Here is a 20,806-nt window from a genome sequence, read left to right on the forward strand (position 1 = left end):
CCCTATCTTGGAAAACAAAGAACAAAAACCAAAAAATTTAAGAATGTTGCATTACACTGTGGCTTCTGTTCCACTTTTAATGACCACATTAAAAGGATTCAGTCTTTCCTCAGAGGTTGCATTTAGGGCTAATGCCCTCAGCAAGCAACCCTATTTATATGTAGAATACAGAAGGCACAGGCTACAACTGACCTCTGTTTATGCCACCCCACTACACAATGACAACACTCTGATTCATTTGTGCCACAGTGTATTCTCAAAGAGGAGCATGGCCTGAGGTATGGCAAGAGATGAAAGGAAAGCCACCACAGATAAGTCACATTCTGTAAAAGGGGGCAATATAGCCAGGCATTGTGATGTACACTTTTACCCCCAGCACTCAGGCAGAGGCGTGTAGGGGTCTGAATTAAAGGCCAGCCTGGTCTATATAGTGAGTTCCAGGCCAGCCAGTGCTACATAGCTGAGACCTTGCCTAAAAAAAGAGCAAGAGAGATGGACAATCTGTTGTCACTGCCGTATACAAACAATGTTGCATATGCATACTACAGAAGGGTATGTATATATAATATAATATATACTTATTTTTCTGAATTATCATTTTGAAAACTATAAAGGAAGTAGTTCATCTACTCTGATTAAAAGGTTTAGTAATATCCGGGAGAAGAGGCAGATGCTTGTAATCCCAGTCCTTGGGAGGTGGAGGCAGAATAGCCATCAAGAGTTCAAGGTCATCCTCATCTACACATGGAGTTCAAGGTCTGCCGAAACACCGTGTATCCATATGTCAAAAAACCAGGGCAGGCAGATGGCTCATCGAGTAGATACTTGCCACCAGCTGGACATGCTGTGGCATGCACTACCTCTATGTAAATAAGTAAAGCCTTTAAAAACTCTAGAAAAATAATTCTGCTTTCGAAAAACAGCAAAAACAAAAGCACAATAAGCTGTAACTCCAAACCCACTATGATAACTGCAATACTCTGTGTAGCCCTGGCTGTCCTGGAACTCGCTCCGTAGATCAGGCTGGCCTTCAACTCACGGACATCCACCTGCCTCTGCCTCTTGAGTGCTGGGATCAAAGGTGTGCATCACCACCGCCCTGGGGTTTGTTTGATCTTTAAGGTAGGGTCTTACTATGCAGCCAAAGCTAGCCCAAAACTTATTATGTAGCTTAGATTGGCCTCAAGCTTCTGAGTCCTGGAACTACAGGGATGTACTTTCATGCTCAGCTTCCTATGTATGCTTTATAATAATCCTTCCTACATCTTAAAAAAAAATAATCTTGCCAGGACAGCTAGATGTAATAGTGAAACATACCTATAGTCCTAATGTATAGGAATCTGAGGTAGAGGAATCAATTTTGGGGCTCACCTGGGCTACATAACAAGATCCTGTCTCAAGCAAAGAAATATAAATGGATAAGCAAACAATAAAACAAATTTTGCCAGCTTTTTTATTTTGAGACAGAATCTCATTATGCAGCTCTGGCTGGCCTGGAACTGTCTCTTTAGAACAGGCTGACTTGAACTCACTCACAGAGACCTGCCTGCCTCTGTCTCCCAACTGCTAGGTTAAAGGATGTGTGTACCACTACATCCAGTCAGGATTTTTTTTTTAAAGACAGGGTCTTATGTGGCTTAGTTGCATCACTTTGCAACTGATGACCTTGAAATCCTGACCTTCCATCCTCCCCCTGTCAAGTACTGGGCTTACAACATGTACCCTGATTGCCACAGAGGTGGTACAAGGGATTGAACTCATGGTTTCCTGAAAGCTAGGCAAGCACTCTACCAGCTGGGCTCCTGGATTAAAGGCATAGGTCAGTACGCCCAACATCTATCTTCTATATTTCTGCTGAGACTGTTTTTTGGCCAAGATTTTATATTTTTTCAGTTCTTTGAAGTATGTTCATAATTGCTTACAACATTTTTATTCTAGCTGAGATCTTTATTGGAGAGTCAAACATGATTTCCATCTTGGTATTGGCATTTATTATCTTAAACAAATCACTTTGAGTTATTATGATGAGTAGGTTTGGGTTGAAAGTTGAATATTTTGAGCATTATATTTCTAGATTTTACTTAGACTTCTGTTTTCAGCTGGCTTCTTCTAGTGCCTCTCTAACAAGGAAAGTGTTACTGGGATGGCTCTGGATCAGCATGCAAGAAGTCTGTATTTGATCCCAGCATTCTGTAAACTGGGTGTGGTGGTTTGAAAGAAAGTGACCCCCAAAGGGATGGCACTAATGGAAGGTGTGGCCTTGTTAGAGGAAGTATGTCATTGTGGGGGTGGGCTTTGAGGTCTCTTATGCTCAGGCTACACCCAATGAGATAGACCACTTCCTGTTGCCTGCAAGTCAAGGTGTAGGACTCTCAGCTACTTCTCCAGCACCATGTCTGCCTGTATGCTATCATGTTGCACCATAATGATAATGGACTACACCTCTGAAAATGTAAGACACCCCAATGAAATGTTTTTCCTTTATAAGAGTTGCTATGGTCATAGTGTCTCTTCACAGCAATGAAATCCCTAACTATGACACTGGGTGTGGTGGTGTACACCTCTAATATAGAGCACACGGGAAGTAGAGTAGGAAGATTAGACTTTCAAGACCATCCTTGGTTGCATATTAATTGAAGGCCAGCCTGAGATATAAGGGGGGGAGGGGAGGAGAGGGGAGGGGAGAGGAGGGGAAGGGAAGGGAAGGGAGGCAGGGAGGGAGGGGGAAGGAGGGAGAAATAAAGAGAGGGAGGGGGAGAGGGAGGGAGAGAGGGAGAGAGAGAGAGGGAGAGAGGGGGAGAGAGAGAGAGGGAGGGAGGGGAGCACTTGCTGCCAAGCCCACAGACCTGAGTTCAATTCCTAGAACCCAATGGTGGAAGGAAAGAATTGACTCATTTAGGTTGTCCTTTGACCTCCACATTCCACTGTGGGAAACACACACACACACACACACACACACACACACACACACACACACACCTTTAAAAACAAGTAGGTCAGCACAATGATATCTTGTCAGTGGATCTACTATTCACTGTCACCCTTTGAGAGTGTGTTCTCATCTACTCTGCTGGAAACAACCTCTCCTCTATAGGACACTGTATGTCTCCTCTAAATTGTTCTCTTAATTTTTTTTTTTTTTTTTTTACGTTATGTGTGCTCAATATGTGTGAGATACCCTCAGAGGCCAGAAGAGGGCATCAGTTCCCCTGGAGCTGGCGTTTGAGTGCTTAGGAACTAAACCTGGGGACTCTGGAAAAGCAGCAAGTGCTCTTAACCACTGAGCCATCTCTCCAGCACCCCACCCATCCTGAACTACTTTTTAGGTAGGATTTTTACTATTTCTGAAGTCTTCAGAGGAGAGACAGCTTTTCACAGGGGGTATTTTCCTGCCCCAGTGATTGACAGATCCACTTGGATAGACATTTTTGGGAGAGAACAACGGTATATTCTTGTTCTTCGGCACAAAGCCTCCAGATAGATGATGACCTCATAGAGCTTAGGTGGCTATCTGCTAAGGACCTTTCAGGCAGTTTTGAATGTCATGCTTCCACCCAGGGTCAGAGCTATGACTCAGACCCCATTCTGTATACCAGTAGTCAGAGTCCTGTGGTTTCAGTTCTTGTTTTTACGAGCTGCTTTCACGAGGGAGCTGTCAGACCTTAAAGGCATCCAAGCCTGCTAATATCTAACTAGCTAACTCCTGACAAAAAAGGAACCTTGCTTCTGCCAGGTAAGGACAATCAGTGGTCTAGGTTTCCTACTGGCCTCTATTGACATTGTGAGGGGTGGGTGAAGTCCTTGTCACTGCTGGGTGGATGTGGGGACACTGGTTCCTCATCAGACTCATATAACCACCTTACCTTCTGATTGACCCACTTGGTTTTCAGTGACATTTTATCACAGGAGATGATGATACTCAGGGTGAAGAGTAAAAGAAAAACCATTTCCTCTTCACTCACATTTCTAGAATAACCAAATGTGGGAGTTCCCCTTACATTAAGCCATTTAATAACTCTCTGGATCCCAATGGGTGCCCTGCAATTCAGTTCTGACAGGAGCTACCCAGAGTCAGTGCAAATCCTACTGGCTAAAGGTTTAGTTTGGTGGTACAGGCCTATAATCTCAGCAGTTGGGAGGTGGAGGCAGGAGGATCAAGAATCTAAAGTTATCCTTGGATACACAGCAAGTTCAAAGCCAGGCTGAGTGGCATGAGACCCTGAATAAATAAGTACATTCATAAATAAACAGAATGCTCCTGTTTCGAGTATCAGTTTCAAGTTCCAAGTATGAACTGCTGGTTCCAGAAAAAAGCCAAACTTAGGATATTCCACAAGGCTGATTGACTGATTAGAATGTCATGATTTTAGATAGTTGGGATGCTGCAGATCCAGAGCCAAATTATCTCGGGCCACCTTTAGTCTCCTTAGCAGCCATTTATTGCAGACATCGATGTCTGACACAACATCCTTTCGACTATGGTTGAATGTATTAACTTAGACCACTAGTTTCCACTGCCTCAGAAGCCGAGAATGTCATCAGATAGCGTCTGAGACCTCTAGCAAAGTTCTCTCCACTTTGCTGGAATTTGCCTACCTGATGTTCCCACCAATGTATTTGGAAAATATCTTGATTTAGAACTTTTTTGTTGTCCTGTGAGTATATATAAAAGTTCATGCAACTGCTTCCATATTGAAACATGTTTGGAGCAACTTCCTAGCTCTGTCTTCCTAGGCTGTGGTCACTCGTCTTTGGCTCAGAGTAAACCGTCTCTTGGTCCCTTTGAAATGGGAGCTGTGTTTTGAGCTGTGGGTTAATTTGTGTTTGGACCAACTGAACCATGGCTTCCTCCTAAAGGTCCCTAATATGCTGAAGTAACTCACAGAGCTCAGGCAGGACCTTGACTACTACCAGCTCGTTTTACACAGTCAAGGGAGAGAGATGTCTGGTCAGGGTGTGGTGGTACAAGGCACCCAGAGCTTCTATGCCCTTCTGTGGGTGCCAGGCTTTGGGGGGCCCTGATGTATTCACCAATCCAAAAGCTCTCTGAACATTCAGGTTGCTATAGAGGTTCCATGGTATAAGTGTGATTGGCTATCATTGACTGAAAGTGGCTGACTCAATCTCCACACCTTTCCTCCACTCCCCTGAGATCTCAAAATTCCAACCCTTCTAATCACATGGTTCTTTCATCAGGCAACACCCACCTCCTCTGGAGTCACCTCATTAGAATAAACTTGGATGTGGCTGGAAAGGTTTATAATGAATAATAAGATGTTTCCTTCACTCTGCTGATTGTTCAGAGAATTCCAACCGTGTCAGCTCTGTACTATAAGTTGGGGACAAAACCCAAAAACAGATTACATATTGTGCCACAATGTCACATCAGGACACAGTGAGAGGGGCCTGGTCTCATTGTGGTGAATGTCTTGGCTCTCCACCACGCCTTCTGTCATCACCCCAGTGGGAAAAAGAGTGGTCAAGTGGTCAGTGCTGTCAAGTGGCAATGGAAGCCCAGGCCCCTTGTGACTCCATCCTGCAGTGACACACAGGTTCCCTCCTCCATCTAGTGAGGGTGCAGGGCACTGGGGTAGCTCCTCAGGAGCCTGGCAGGTACAGAAAGCAAAGGGGGACTCTTTAGTAGAAAGAGTAGCCCTTGCTACTATTTCTACAAGTTTTCCAGTCTTTAGCTTGTCTCTTCCCTTATGGTTTCCTCAAGAGGGCAGGCTTTTCTGCAAGTGTCTGGGTTTTGTGTTTCTGTTTGGTTGTTTTTGGTTTGGGGAGTTTGCCGTTTCTCGGTAGCTGGCTTCTTAAGCTCCACATCTGGAAGATATGAGGTAGAAAGAAAATTCAGAGCACTCACCACAAGGCCAGTCTACCTCTCTCCACCTTCTAGTGTCTTTTCCCCTTGTTTTAAATGAAGCAGAGTTGGGTTTTAATGAAGATATTTTAATATAGGCTTAAGCATGATGGTTAAGAGACAGACAGGAGCCTAGAAGGAATTAAGACACACCTCAGAGCATGGGTTCTGGGTTTTTCCAAATAGTCACATAAAGTAAGACAGACTCAAGTGTATGGGTTCCTTAATGGAGAGTCACCCCAGTGTCTTCTTGTGCATGTCTTGTGTGTAGAGCCTATAGTTCTCAGTGCTACCTAGAAAGAAGAATTGTAAAAATATATACCTACTCCAACATCCAAGAACTAGATGTCCATTGCATTTTTTATGACTATTTTCTGTTTAAGCTAATGATGCTATTTGAGAGACTGCCCCAGGGATTCTATGACGTCCCTTTTTTCTCCCACATTAACAAAATTACTTCTAGACTGGGCATGGAAGTGCACGCCTTTAATCTTAGCACTTAGGAGGCAAAGGCAGGTGGATCTCTTGCGAGTTTAAGGCCAGCTTCATCTTGGTCTATATAGTGCAGTGGTTCTCAGCTTTCCTAATGTTGTGACCCTTTAATACAATTCCTCATGTTGTGTTGACCCCCAACCATAAAAATCATTTTGTTGCCACTTCATAACTGTACTTTGGCTACTGTTATGAACCGGAATGTAAATATCGGATAGGTAGTCTATCTGCTCTGTGATCCTGTGAAAGGGTTGTTTGACCCACAAAGGGTTGTGACACACACTGACATAGTGAGTTCCAGCCTAGTCATGGCTACATAGTCAGAGTCTCTCTCTCTCTCTCTCTCTCTCTCTCTCTCTCTCTCTCTCACACACACACACACACACACACACACACACACACACACACACAGAGGGAGAAAGAGAGAAAGAGAAAGAAAGAAGGAAGGAAAAGAAAGAGAGAAAGAAAGGAGGAAGGATGGAAAAAGAAAACTACTTCTAGCCCCACATGGTGGTACACATCTGTAATCCCAGCACGTGGGAGGCAAGTTCAAGGCCAGCCTGTGCTATATCGGAAGTTTCAGGTCAGCTTAGACTGCACAGTGGGACTCTGCCAAACAAAAGCAAGAATACTACGTCTAGAGCCTGAAAGATGTGTTAGATTATCCTTGTATTCTTGTGTACCTGCTTGCCTGACTTTTTTCTTTCTCCTCCTCCTCCCCTTTTTTAAAGACAGGGTCTTATGTGCTTCAGACTGGCCTCTAATTCACAAGTCATTGAGGTTATCCTTGAACTCGATCCTCTGGTCGCTCTCAAGTGCTAGAACTACAGGCATGTACCACCACATCCAGATTGGAATGCACTGAGTTATTCTAAGGACTCTATAAACCAATTTAGAGATAGGCCAAAGGGCTATGTCCCATAGCAGTTTAGTGCTCTTTATAAACTGAGATTGGTGCCTCAATGCCTGCCCTGCCCACCTCCCAGATAGGGCTCATTGTGTAGTCCAGGTCGGCCTAGAACACATCTTTCAGTCATACCATCCCGAGTGCTACATTACACACATGGATGACCACGCCCAGCTTGATGCAATTGTTTTGATGTTAAAATTATTTTACCTGCATATTTTCCCTTGCCGTGTTTTGTAAAGCTGTAACTTCTGTTTACATGTAACAGAAGCTGACTAGAGCTTGCCTTAGCAGAAGAAAGGTAATTTGATATGAAGATATAATCTGTCTCATAAAGCTCAAGAGTTGACTTACAGAGCTAAGGAAGGACCTAGAACTATAGAGGAGTAGTTTGCTCCCTCCACATATCTGCTCCCTTTTTTCTCCTGGAAAAAGAAAACTTATACTGTCACCCAGTATCCACCAACACAAAGGATAGACTTTGACACAGATCCTGGTTAGTAGCATGTAGATATGCTGAGGAGAGACAGATCACATCATCTTTCCTTGTATCTAACTCTAAATTATCAGTATTAATTTGATAGTGCCAAGCACGGTGCACACCTAAAATTTTAGTGCTTGGCAGCAAAGACAGGAAAAATCACAAGTTTGAGGCTAGCCTGGGCTACTTAGTGAGACTGCATCTCAAAAAACAAAATATGGGGCTATATCTTAGAGGTCATGCTGGTAGGAAGGTTCAGGCCCTAGCAGAGAGAGAGAGAGAGAGAGAGAGAGAGAGAGAGAGAGAGAGAGAGAGAGAGAGAGAGAGAGAGAGAGAGAGAGAGAGGAGGGAGGGAGGGAGGGAGGGAGGGAGGGAGGGAGGGAGGGAGGGAGGAAGAGCCGGTAATTAGAATAGTTTGTCTACCTGTGGTTCAGGTGGTGTGGATGTCTGTGTTGGGGGAGACCTGAAAAATGGACATCAGGACTCAACTCTGTGTTCTGTATTGGGGGTGGTGTTCCCAAAGGCATCTGAGTGTCCATGCAGCAGGACTTGTTCTATTCCTAGATTCTTTAACACACTGCTAAAGATGTATCCAGCCAAAGCTCAATCTTCTTACCTAACCAGGGTTACTACTCTATAATCAGCATGTTAATTCATAGGACCTGTTTTTCTTGTGGTAGTAATAAGATAAAATGAGCAGAAGAAAGATCCATTCTTACATTTGTAAATGAAGTCAAGCCTTAAAAACTGCTGCAAAGCCCCTGCTGGAGATTCCCTTTTGTGGCATTTGTTGTGGTGATATTTTGTTTGCGTTCTGACAAATAAAGCTTGCCTGGAGATCAGAGGGTGGAGCTAGCCACTCGTTAACCATAGAAGCTGGGCGGTGGTGGTTCTAGTAGACTCTGAAATCAGTGCACAGGGTAACTAACTGACCTTCACACAGTGAATACTGCAGAGAAACGGCTGCCCCAGTATCCACCAGAGAGGGTCACACACCACTGACCCAGTCCTCAGCACCACAGCCTGTGTGACGGGGCTGTTATTTGTGGACATAAAATCCAGTAGGTGTCTTTCTAAATCTACTGTGGTGTAAATCCTTCTTTCTCAGAATAGAAACAGACCCATAAATTGTGCTCAGCTAAGCTGTTGTTAAGTTGGTTACAGTGTAACATTTACCTAGGATTTTACAACCTTTTCCATACTCTGTATCTCAGAGTAGAAGCTACTGCAGGTAATCAATCACATACTGGTGGTTCAAAGGTTCTGAGCGTATCAAAGCTGCTCCAGTATTTGTATTTGTTCTTGGTACACGTACTATGTGTGCTTACAAAGCAAAACCTCCAAAGGATAAGGAACAGAAAGTCTCACAGGAACCTACCTGGGTATGTTTGCAGTGGCATTTCCCCTTCCGTCCTGAAGCTGTTCATTCAGCACATGCCCTGCATTTCCCAACTCTCCCTTGCAACGCTAATCTTCACCCCTCCTTCATCCTTCCTGATCCTTTTTATTACTCTACTTACTCTCTCTTTAAAGCAACACTGTATGGCACTAAAGTTATTATTATTTTGTTTTGTTTTGTTTTTCAAGACAGGGTTTCTCTGTGTTGTTTTGGTGCCTGTCCTGGATCTCGCTCTTTAAACCAGACTGGTTTATCAATTATTTTGACAAGCTAGACACTACTACAAGCTAGACACTAGGAGGACTCACTTGAAAAGCTGCTCTTTAACCTACAAGTTATCAAGCTAGGCAGCTAAAACACAAAATTCCGTCTAGAGGCAAAAGAGCAACACAGAGTATCTTGTAAGATACTTTAAATGATTGACTCTGTTTAGTACCATTGTGATGTCACCAACTAGAAGTTAGTGTTTGAATCTATATCATCATCATCAGTCAACGTCTAGAGGAGAAAACAAGTAAAACCAGAACAAAGCAGAAAATCTGGATGTTGGGAAATTTTACATTGAAATCTCCAGAACATGTCCAACCTGCACTTGTCCCAGGAGAGCTAGGAAGGCAGCCCAATGTATTTGAAAATGACAATGTCAGATGGCAGTGTCCTTTGAAGGACAAGAAGAAGCCATCAGAGTCTTGGTTTCCCTTGATCTCCTGAACCATCTGTACCAAGATGCAGCCACTGTGTTACTGCATCTGACAGTACAACCAAGGAGCTGATAATACAGGCCCAACAACTGCCACCGCAGATGCTGCACACAGTGTTGTTTTATTACTTAATGATTAAGTTTGGACTATTCAGCTAATGAAACAGCCTGAATGACTGGGCCTCTCCGTTCTTTAAAAATGACTGAAGACTATCAGCCGTGGAAAGTCTGTGTCAGTTTCTGCTGAAATAGTAGTCTCATTTTAGCTTAAAACTACAAAGTCAAATTTCTGATTGAAACAGGATTTCACGATGTAGCTCTGGCTGGTCTGGAACTCACTCTGTAGACTAGGCTAGCCTCGAACTCACAGAGGTCCACCTGCCACCGTCTCTGGAGTGCCAGGAGTAAAGCATGTTCATCCAGCTAAAACTTCGGAACTTTCAATCTCTCAAAATTCAAACCTTGGAACAACACACTGATTAGTTGATTGGTTGAGTGTGGCTCACCCACACCTATACCTATGGAACACCAAGGCAGGAGAGAGGATTTAACTGCTCATCTTCATCCTCCTGACAGGAGAGATTTTGACACACTGGGTAGTTAAATGGTTCAAGGATCCATAGGAAACTTTAGTTCAGCAGGTGTGTCCAACCTGCAGCCAGAGGGAGGCTTGTGGCCCAGGATAGCTATGAATGGACCCAACACAAAATTATAAACTCACTTTCAAAAAATGAGATTTTCTGTTTTTCTTTGGGGTAACTCAATTTTGAGGTTCTTGAGCATGAATTCTGTAGATAATAATGGTTGCTAAATATTCTATCACTACCTCCCATCTCCCTCTCACCTTTCTAGCCCTTCTACAATCCCATGTAACCCAGGATGGCTTTGAACTTCTGCTCTTCCTGTCTCTACGCCTCGAGGTGCTGGGATTACAGGCACACAGTTTTTGTCTCTACGTGCTATTAGGGATCAATTTCTTGGTTTCCTGTAGGCTAAGACAATTACTGACCTGGAATGGTGGTACACACCTTCAATCCCAGCACTTATATCTGTGAGTTGGAGGCCAGTCAGGTCAACATAAGTGACAGTGAGTTCCAGGACAGCCAGGGCTATGTAGAGAGATCCCGTCTCAATAATAATGATAATGGGGCTGGAGAGATGGCTCAGAGGTTAAAAGCACTGGCTGTTCTTCCAGAGGACCTGAGTTCAATTCCCAGCACCCACATGGCAGCTCACAACTGTCTGTAGCTCCAGTCTCAGATGGTCTGACACCTTCACACAGATACACATGCAAGCAAAACATGAGCTCACATGAAATAAAAATAAATCAATTAAAAGAAAATAATAATGATAATGATAATAGTAATAATAATGACAATTACTAACTGAGCTATATCTCTAGCCCCTCCCCTCTACCTTTTATTTTTCTTAGATAGGGTCTCACTGTGTTGCTCAGGCAGGCTCTGAACTCAAGAGCTTATTGTATTGGCTTCTTGAATGCTGGATGACAAGAATACATCATGCCTGGCCTGAGTCCCTTCTTTTAGTGGCACTAATTAGTTGATTCTGGTTCTACTAATAATTAAGCTATAATTATGGTATGTTGTCAAAATACCTTTTTTTGTTGTTTTGTTTTTTGTTTTTGTTTTTGTTTTTCGAGACAAGGTTTCTCTGTGTAGCTTTGCACCTTTCCTGGAACTCACTCTGTAGACCAGGCTGGCCTCAAACTCACAGAGATCCACCTGCCTCTGCCTCCCAAGTGCTGGGATTAAAGGTGTGCACCACCACCGCCTGGACAAAATACATTTTTTAAAGTTATTTTTCTCTCATACATTACATCCTGACCACAGTATCTCCTCTTCTCCAGATCCACTCCTCCTCCGTTTCCCTTAAAAAAACAAAAACAAAAACAAAAACAAAAAACTGCAGGCCTCCCAGGGATATCAACTGAACACTGTATAACAAAATACAGTAAGACTAGGCACAAACCCTCCCGTCAAGGCTGGCCGAGGCAACGCAGTAGGAGGAAAAGGGTCCCAATGGCAGGCAAAAGAGTTAGAGACAGCCCCACCTGCACTGTTGGGAGTCCCACAGGAGCATGCTAGACCATCAGGTACATGCAGAGGATCTAGCTCATACAGGGTCCATGCTTGTCCCACTTCGGCTTCTGTGAGCCCTGCTTAGTTGGTCCTGTGGGCCATGTTCTTGTGGTGCTCTCGACCCCTCTGGCTCCTATAATCCTTCTTCCCCATCTTCTGTGGGGTTCCCCTGGCTTCACCTGGTGTTTGGCTGTGGGTCTCTGCATCCGCTGCCATCAGTTGCTGGATGATGCCCCTCTGATGACAATTGGGCGAGCCACTGATCTATGAGTATAACAGATTATCATTAGGACTAATTTCATTTGCTTTTTTTTTTTTTTTTTTTTGGCCAGTCATATTTGGTTCTATCCTGACTGTCTGGGCTGTTCTGCCTCTGGTTCCTGGTCATCTAGGCAGTGTCAGGGGTGGGCTCCCTCTCATGGTGTGGGCTTCAAGTTGGACCAGGCATTGGTTGGCCACTCCCACAAGTTCTGCACCACCATTACCCCAGCACATCTTGCAGGCAGGAAAGATTGTAGGTTGAGGGTTTTGTGGCTGAGTTTATGTCCCAGTCCCACTGCTGGAAGCCTTGTCTGGTTACATGGATGGCCAGTTTGGGCTTTATATCCCCCATTACTAGGAGACTTTGCTAGGGTCGCTCTTGTAGAGTCAAAATGCTTTTACACCTCTCAGAAAGGAGGCAGAGATATGTGAATCTTTATGAATTTGAGGCCACATTGGTCTACAGAGTGAGTTCCAGGCGAGCTAAGACTACATAGTGAGACTCTGTTTCAAAAAACCAAAAACAATCTCAGAAATGATGAATGGGAATATGGAAGGATAATGGGGTGGGGGTTATGAACAAATACAGTACGGTACAATAACGTGTATCAATGTCAGTTTCAGAATAAAACCCCTTATTTTATGTAAGTAAAAGCATTTCCGAACGACTTATGCTTTTGGCTGACAGCTCTACCTTGATACGTTACGTTCCGTTCTCAGATCACACTATTCGAAAGAGATGTGTAGGGTGTATCATTTTAGGGATGAGAGACAGTGAACGGAATTCAAACTTCACAGAACTTTGAATGTGAGAAAAACTTAGCAAGTAGTTCTCAACCTCAGCTGCACATGAGCCTCAAACTCAGCTAAAACATCAGCCAGCAGTGGTGGTACATGCCTGTGACCCTAGCAGTTGGGAGGTTGGGGCAGATTGCCATGATTTTGAGGCCGGCCCGTGCTACATATGGGTTCCAGGCTGGGCTACAGTGTGAAACCCTGTCTCAGGAAAATCAAAAGTAGCCAGTCAATAAAACAAACCAAGAAAATCAGAATTCTTAAAAAGAAAGGGAAAAAACCCCAACCTCTGGCCTCAGGTATCTTGTCTTCATTGATCTGGGATGTGGTTTCAAAGTTCCTCTTCAGGTGATTCACATGTGCAGTCAGTGCTAAAAGCCATTGATCTAGGCAGCTTCCTGAGGTCACCCATAAATACAATAATTCACAGAGAAAAAGAATGCCAGACATGGATTTTTTTTTAAATCTTAATTTTTTTTTTGTTTTGTTTTTTTGTTTTTTTCCGAGACAAGGTTTCTCTGTGTAGCTTTGGTGCTTGTCCTGGAGCTCACTCTGTAGACCAGGCTGGCCTCGAACTCACAGAGATCCTCCTGGCTCTGCCTCCCAAGTGCTGGGATTAAAGGCGTGCGCCACCACCGCCCGGCTGGATTTTTTTTTTATCTTTTTTTTTGTTTGTTTGTTTGTTTTTTGTTTTTTTGTTTTTTTTTCCGAGACAAGGTTTCTCTGTGTAGCTTTGGTGCTTGTCCTGGAGCTCACTCTGTAGACCAGGCTGGCCTGGAACTCACAGAGATCCGCCTAGCTCTGCCTCCCTTTAGTCCTCTGGGATTAAAGGTATGTGCCATCACCGCCCAGCCAAAAATCTTAATTTTCTTAACACTTGAAAGTTTGAGGCTGGAAGATTTTGATTCTGGGGTCAGTCTGTGTTACATAATAAGACCTAATTTTTAAAAATAATATAAAAGTTATCTCTGATGGTGTATGCTTGTCACCACAACACTTAGTGGAGAATCAGAGGAATTCAAGTTTGTTTTGTCTATATCATGAGTTCGGGGCCAGTATGATGGCTGCATAAAACCATGTTTTATCACTAGTCCCTAATGAAATAAATAAAAACAAACAAGTGTTAATTTGAATCTGCTCTCCTAATGAAATAAATAAAAACAAACAAGTGTTAATTTGAATCTGCTCTGCATCATTTATTGATTTTGTTTGTTTGTTTTTCTGAGACAAAGTTTCTTTGTGTAACCCTGGCTGTCCTGGAACTCAGAGATCCGCCTGCCTCTGCCTCCTGAGTGCTGGGAATAAAGGCATGTGCCACCACTGCCTGGCTCATTTATTGATCTGAAGAACTTGCTCACCTTTTCTATGCTTCAGCTTCTTCAAGTTTGTTGAAAAGAAGACAGACTGCTTGATTCATGGAAGAGATTTTTTTTCCCCTGACAGGAATAGAGAAATTGATAATCAATCATGAGTAAATCATCCAGGTAAGCCAAGAAGAGCTAGGCAGTCATTTAAGGCTATAATTAGGTGGGCTCAGTGTCATGCCTCTAATCTCAGCACTTGGGAGGTAGAATCAGGAGGATAAGGGGTTCAAAGTCAGGATGGGTTACAAGAGACCCTGCCTCAAAAAAACAATCCATTAAAGTTACCAAAGAACACTTGTACATGAAAATGATTTTCTTTCTTTGTTTGTTCACAAATAGGACTTTTTTTTTTTTTTTTTTTTTTTTGGTTTTTCGAGACAGGGTTTCTCTGTGTAGCTTTGCGCCTTTCCTGGGACTCACTTGGTAGTCCAGGCTGGCCTCGAACTCACAGAGATCCGCCTGGCTCTGCCTCCCGAGTGCTGGGATTAAAGGCGTGCGCCACCACCGCCCGGCACAAATAGGACTTTTTATTTGTTCCTATTAAAAGTCTGGAATTTAAACAGATTCTTGGACTAGTGGTTCATGTCCGTCAGCTCGTTCAATTTTTTTTTTGTTTTTTGTTTTTGTTTTTGTTTTTCGAGACAGGGTTTCTCTGTGTAGCTTTGCGCCTCTCCTGGAACTCACTCTGTAGACCAGGCTGGCCTCGAACTCACAGAGATCCATCTGCCTCTGCCTCCCGAGTGCTGGGATTAAAGGCGTGCACCACCACTGCCTGCAGCTCATTCAATTTTAACACCTGTCTTGTTACTAGTAGTTTTTCCAGAACCTTCACCATGGAGCTCCACGAATTTTCTCCGTTCAAACTTGGATTTCTTCAGCACTTTTACTTTCCTAACAAAGACACTGTGAAATGGATAAATGGAAGAGCAAGCCTTTTCTATGTCTTTCCCAGTGTTGTCGAGAAACAATTTATTTTTAAAAAAAATTTTTTTTCTGGGGGTGGTGGTGAACGCTGAAAGGTCAGAGAAGCAGAACAAACCACAGCTACCTCACCTTGGGAATTCCTCAGCTGATCCTGTTTGCTCAGACTGGAAGCCTCTGAGTCCTCATCCAGAATGAATCTCAGCTGAACTGCTGCTAAAAAAACCTAAAAGCTTAACCAGGCTCAGGTTCTTACGCCTTATATACTTTTCTGCTTCCTGCCATCACTTCCTGGGATTAAAGGCGTGGGTCACCATGCCTGGCTGTGGAAACAATTTATTAACCACTTCCTTCAAGTCATTTGTCTGCACTTCTCAGGTCATGAGCTCCATCATCATCTCCCGGATCTGCTGGACCTGCTGATGCACACAGGACTTCTGTGTGTCTGGTTGTTTCAGGTTTTAGTGAAACCAGCATAAAACAGATGAAGCAAATAACCGTCAGTCGCCTTGACATCAACATGACTTTCAATCATGCTCTGCCTCTTTTTGACCATGGAACACATTTTGTCCAAGGTAAGATCCATGCCCTGGAAGCTAGTCAGACGGTTTTTGCCCTGAATATCTTCAGTAATTACCTGAAAATTTCTAAATGCCACTTTGCCATTCCGTAGATCAGCAAAACTCACTTTAAACACACGGCCCTTGCGGCCGTGAGATGCAGTTTTGGTTCCCTGAGTCCTGATGACTACTGATTTCCCAGTGTTTCTAACAATGAACAGGACTGGAGCTTTCTCATCATGCCAACCTGTCTTAGGAAATGCGTCAGCTACTCTCTTCTCGCTGCGTTTCATCAGGCATCTGTTCTTGCTGACTGCCATGGTACTGCCCAGAGAGCCAAAAGGACGGAAGTACCTTGTACAATGTTGAGTCTCGATTTTTACTGGTTTTGTTCATTAAAAAGCCTCTTCAGTTGGGTGTATCATAATCCTCTTGTACTAAGGCAGAGGATGGCAATTCAACACCACCTTCCTGCCTCGGTCTCCCCAGTGCTGGGACTATAGGCATCTAGTCTCCAAGTTTTCTTTAGTTTGTTTTGGTTCTTTAGTTTATATTTAATTTGTTTCTGTTCAAAATACATTAATAAAACGGTACCCGTAGAGAAATAATAATATTTTGTTTCATAAACACAAATGTTATTGGGAGGAGAAGGTAGAAAGGTTGCTGTAAGTTCAAGGCCAGCCTGGACAGCTATGGAGATTCTATAGCTCAGTGTAGACTGCTGGCCTTCCATGTTCTACCACGGTTCAGGGCCCAGGATTCAACCCCCAGTCCTGCAAGAATAAAAACGGTAACAACAGTAACAAAACACATATACACAAATGCTAGTTTGTTCATAAACGATTTAACTGAATGGGAATGTTCTTTTCAAAATTGAAATGTGTTTGATTTTTTTTTTTTTTCCTGAGACAGAGTCTCACTATATAGACCTGGCTGGAACTCTGTATGTAAACCAAGCTGGCCTTGAAGTCATATAAACCTACCTCCTCTGTGTCTGTGTGTGATGAAAGGGATGCACCACCGTGCTGAGTTTTCTCTATTGTTTTTGAGACACTCTTGCCTAGATTGGCTTTGACTTTGCAGTGATCCTCCTGCCTCACCCTCCCAAGTACTGGCATTACAAGTTTTAGCCACCACTCCTGGCTTTAAGCTTTACTGAAAAAAACTTGTTTCCAATATTCCAGTCACAGAAGAACAAGCACCACTTCATCCCACTCTCGTAAATGTAGTGTAAAAAGTTGAATTCGTAGTCATGGAGATTAGAATGGTCATGACCGGAAACTGGGGAGAGTAGGAGGGACTGGGGTGGGAAAGGCTGATCAAGAGACTATGTTGTCGTTAAGAACAAGAAGCCCTACTGTGATGGTGTAAGATGGTGGCTGGTAAGACTCAGTTGCTGAAAATGCCCCATATCTTGGTACATAAGGAAATTCAACTGAAACAAGGCAGGAAGCATCCATCCTCCTTGCTGGCCAGCCCTCAAAGTACGAGAGCTCTGTAGGGTGTTGGGGGAGAATTGTCCTCCACATCCTACTCAGCCGTGAATCCTTTGTGCAACAATACTGACTGGCCAGGCAAGAGGAGCCCACTGGTGCCACGGTGGCAATTCTGAGAGTCACCAACCGTCTGAGTGGAATGTATGCCTGCTGCACAGGAGGGAATTCGTGCCTGATACTGTAAACCTGGCCAAAAGGATACGGCTCGGGAGGACATGGGCCCCACTGCGGAAGCTGCTGCTGGTGCTTTGTTAAACAGACCTGATGTACCTATCAGATTGCCTACTAGATAACTGTTTATGTCCATAGTGTAGTGTTGCTTGCTGTCCGCTTTGGTCAGAGAAGCGTCTATCTGCAGTGACTGTAGTCTCATAATGACTGTGAGCACCAACCATCAACAGGACATCTATATTACCTCCTCCAAGGCTATCCCAGAGAATATCATGGAAGAATCTAAGATCCTGGGAAGGAGAGGGAGAGGATGGGACAGACTTCCCGGTATGGCATGGTATGGCTAATGGCACACTTGAACTCCCAGCAGTCATGATTACCTGCATGAGATTGGGTCTGCTAATACCCTGTCATGGAGGTGGAGAGGGGCTCACGTATTTCTCCCCTTCCAAATGTATAGGCAGTTAACGATTGAAAGGGGAAGGACAGGCATGTTTTAAGGGTCATAGCTGCTGGTAAGGTGTCCACATTCCTGTAAACAACCCTAATGAAACTCACTGTGTCACAAAAAAATTAAAAAAAAAAAAAGGCAAGAAAGTAGAAGGGGGCCTAGCTGAAAAAGGAAATCAGTGAAAGGGGGATTAAGAGAAGGTAACCGAGGGCAAGTATGGTTGAAAAAATATTATGTACATATTTGAAAATGTCAAAATGAGACCGATTGTTATATACCACTAATATGACAATAAAAAGTTCAATTAAAAATTATTCCTCAGAAGGAATCAAGAAAATAAAATGTTTCATCTGTAGTATGGTTTAGTAGCTGACTAAATTGTTACTACTTGGAAGTGTTTTGATTATATTAAAACTTATCTTACCTTTTATTTTTTTAAAAAACAAGATGCCACTATGTAACCTTGGCTATCCTGGAGCTTGATATGTAGACCAGGCTGGCTCTGATATGCATCAGCTTGTGCCTCCCGAGTGCTGGGGTCAAGGGCATACTTAAATTTTTTAAAATTAACGTTTTATTTGGTGTGTGTGTGTGTGTGTGTGTGTGTGTGTGTGTGTGTGTGTTCAGAGGACCACTTGTAGGAGTAAGGTCTCCTTCCATCATGTGGATTTCAAGGATTGAATTCAAGTCAGGGGTGGTGGCAAGTGCTCTAACAACTGAGCCATCTCAACCAGCCCCCAAATTGACCTATTTTTAAAAAGTAGCATGATATACGAAGTTTAAAATTCTCACTATCAGTGATTATGTTCTGGCCATTGTTAACTGTTTTATACTACAATTATTCTTTAATAATTTATTATTGGGCCTGGGAAGATGGCTCAGTGGATAAAAAGCTCTTGCTCTGTAAGCATAAGTACCAGAGTTCGAATCTTCAGTCAGCACCCAAGTTAAAACGCCTGGTGTGGTTTCAAGTATTGCTAGCTCCATACATTGGGTCACACCTGTAATCCTACCCCTATCCACTATCCTGGGAGATGGAGGCTGGAGAATAATTTCAAGATCATCCTGAGCTACACAGTGAATGTGAAGCCAGCCTGGGAACCCAGCCTGAAATAAAGATTGAATGTATTACTTGTCAAAGCCTAGGCCTAGGATGACCTAGAATTTATGACAATTCTTCTGCCTCATCAGCTTCATCCGTTTTGGGATAGGTGTGAGCCACCATGTCTCGATGGTGGCGTCACAATTTTTTAAATTACAAAATAAAAACAGTGTACTATCATATGCTGTTGTAGCAACTTCTTTTAACTTTCTTGTTTTTCCACCTTGTGTTTACTTTTGCCCTTATTTGATATTTAAAGTTTCATCTTACTGTAACCTTAACTTTTTTTTTTTTTTTTTTTTTGGTTTTTTGAGACAGGGTTTCTTTGTGTAGCTTTGGGTGTTCTGGAACTCACTCTGTAGACCAGGCTGGCCTGGAAATCACAGAGCTCCACCTGCCTCTGCCTCCCGAGAGCTGGGTGGGATTAGAGACATGTGCCACCGCCGCCCAGTTTATGATTTTAACCTTTAACGCTATCCGTTTAATACAAAAAGGTTTCCTGGGCCAGCAAGATGGCTTAGCAGGTAAAGGTGCTGGCTGCCAAGCTTGATGTTTGATACCAAGGACCCGCATGGTGGAAAAGAATCGACTCTGGCGAGTTGTCCTCTGACCTCTCTAACGCGCACACACACACACACTAAATGAAAAAGTATTTAAAAACAAAAGCAAAACCCAACTAGGTTTCCTTATTGTGCGTCGAGCCCAGAGGTCAACTTAAGGGAGTTGCTTTTCTCCTTTCACTCCATGGGTTCTGGGGATGGGGCGCGGGTGCTCACCCTGGGCGGCAGAGCCATCTCGTCCGCCCCGATCCTCTTTTCCTAAGAAATGTGGGTGGTTCTCACGAGACTTACGAAGGGGAAGCGTTTAAACGCTCAAAAAGGAGGGCTTAGGAGCGAACCCACGACGAGAAAAAGTGCGGGCTACTTTGAGACTGGCGGATCCTAGGGCACTCCCGACCTCCCACGTGTCTTCCAGGAAAACTGGAGGAGGAAGTCGGGAGGCGACGGGGGTAAAAAAGGAGACCCAGGCGCTGGGAGTCTGGGAACAAGCCTTGCAAGCCTGGGTGGGGGCGTTGGTCTCGAGGGCCGACAAAGCCCACCCCGGGGCAGCTCTGCTCCCCCGCCTGCAGAGGGGGGAGCGGAGGAGAGAAAGCGGGGAGACCCTCGGGGAGCGACAGGTGGGCGCCCGGCCAGCCCCGCGCCCGCGGCTTCCGCGAGAGAGGCGCGCCTGCGCGAGCCCTGCGAGCCGCCGTAGCCCCGCCCCCTTCCCGCCCCCTCCCCCGCCGCCGGCGCGTGGCGCCCGTGACGTTCGGCGCGCCGGCCACTCTCCTTCCAGAGGTCGCGCTCTTCCCGAACGGGCGGCCCGAGCTGCGCACGCGCGGGTCGGGAGGGGAAGTGAGGCGGTTTCCTCGGCGCCTTTTCCGGCAGCGGCGGTCGCGGCGGCAGAGCTGGGAGGAGGAGGAGGAGGAGGAGGAGGAGGTGGTGGAGGAGGCCGGAGGGAACCCGCGCTTTGGGGCGGCGGCTGGAGGTAACCTCACGGGCCGATCCCGCAAGGCGGGCCCGCGTCGGCCTCGGCGAACCCTCGGCGTCCCGGCGGTTAACTCCCTTCTTCCCTCTCTCTGTGTGTCCCTGCAGGCGGCGGCGGCAGCGGCAGCAGCAGCAGCAGCAGCAGCACCGAGTTCCCGCGAGGATCCATGACCTGAACGGGGCGCGGAGTCGCGCGCGCGCGATCCTCGTCGGGTGGCCGG

General features: G+C 44.7%; 1 long non-coding RNA gene and 1 pseudogene across 1 annotated transcript; both read right to left on the reverse strand.

Annotated features, from left to right (window-relative positions):
- Positions 1 to 3,864: 3,864 nt before the first annotated feature.
- LOC131923835 (uncharacterized) lies at positions 3,865 to 20,180 on the reverse strand. The gene is made up of 4 exons (XR_009382737.1): positions 19,836 to 20,180; positions 14,353 to 14,430; positions 12,118 to 12,202; positions 3,865 to 5,823 (listed from the first exon to the last, which is right to left on the reverse strand). It is a non-coding gene; the product is annotated as an uncharacterized LOC131923835 (long non-coding RNA).
- On the reverse strand, positions 15,342 to 18,072 carry LOC131923834 (small ribosomal subunit protein eS1-like; annotated as a pseudogene).
- Positions 20,181 to 20,806: the final 626 nt, after the last annotated feature.

The sequence above is a fragment of the Peromyscus eremicus genome, chromosome 14, assembly GCF_949786415.1.
Source record: "Peromyscus eremicus chromosome 14, PerEre_H2_v1, whole genome shotgun sequence".
Taxonomy (NCBI): domain Eukaryota; kingdom Metazoa; phylum Chordata; class Mammalia; order Rodentia; family Cricetidae; genus Peromyscus; species Peromyscus eremicus.